Source organism: Pteropus vampyrus, unplaced genomic scaffold (genome assembly GCF_000151845.1).
Source record: "Pteropus vampyrus isolate Shadow unplaced genomic scaffold, Pvam_2.0 Scaffold13, whole genome shotgun sequence".
Taxonomy (NCBI): domain Eukaryota; kingdom Metazoa; phylum Chordata; class Mammalia; order Chiroptera; family Pteropodidae; genus Pteropus; species Pteropus vampyrus.
Window position 1 is genome coordinate 313,863 of NW_011888794.1, and position 627 is coordinate 314,489.

The 627-nt window shown below is 40.0% G+C and overlaps 1 non-coding gene across 1 annotated transcript; it reads right to left on the minus strand.

The window, feature by feature from the left end:
• Positions 1–230: 230 nt before the first annotated feature.
• Positions 231–291, minus strand: LOC111733224. Its single transcript, XR_002777904.1, has one exon. It is a non-coding gene; the product is annotated as a small nucleolar RNA SNORD66 (small nucleolar RNA).
• Positions 292–627: the final 336 nt, after the last annotated feature.

Below are 627 nucleotides of genomic sequence, written 5' to 3' on the forward strand. Positions count from 1 at the left end.
GAAACTGATGCAACTCCCACTCCCCCACTTTCATTCCTGTGCCTGTGCTCCCTGGCTGTCTGAGAAACAGCGCCATGCTTTGGACACCGATTCAGAGCACATACAGCCTCCCAGAGAACCTTGCACCAATCTAGCCAGCACTATACTGAGGCTTAAAAAGGCCATTCCACTGATTTAATTTTAATCTCTTCCAAAAATACGCTCACAGAAACATCTGAAATAATATTTGACCACATTATGTGGGCTCTGTGGCCCAGCCATGTTGACACATAAAATTAATCATCACAATGGATGTAATTCTTTCAGACATTAAACTGAATTAAGAGTAATTGTCCATCAGTTAAGGAATAGTGATGTGAAAAGAAAAGAGGGTGCTCTCCACCATCACATACTGAAATGGATATTTTAGATTTCCTGGGCTACTTATTACATTAAGCAATTTATTCTGATGGGCCTAAATCATCGTTTCACGAAGCTGTGTTCTTCCTTATCTAACATATTTAAAACCACATAATTTCCACTAGCCCTCAAACTTCCTTGACACCAAGTTCTGAACTGATTATGAGTTCCATTTCGTGAAAACTTCCTTTTTCTTCTGTGAACAGAGCACCATTCCATGTTCTGGTT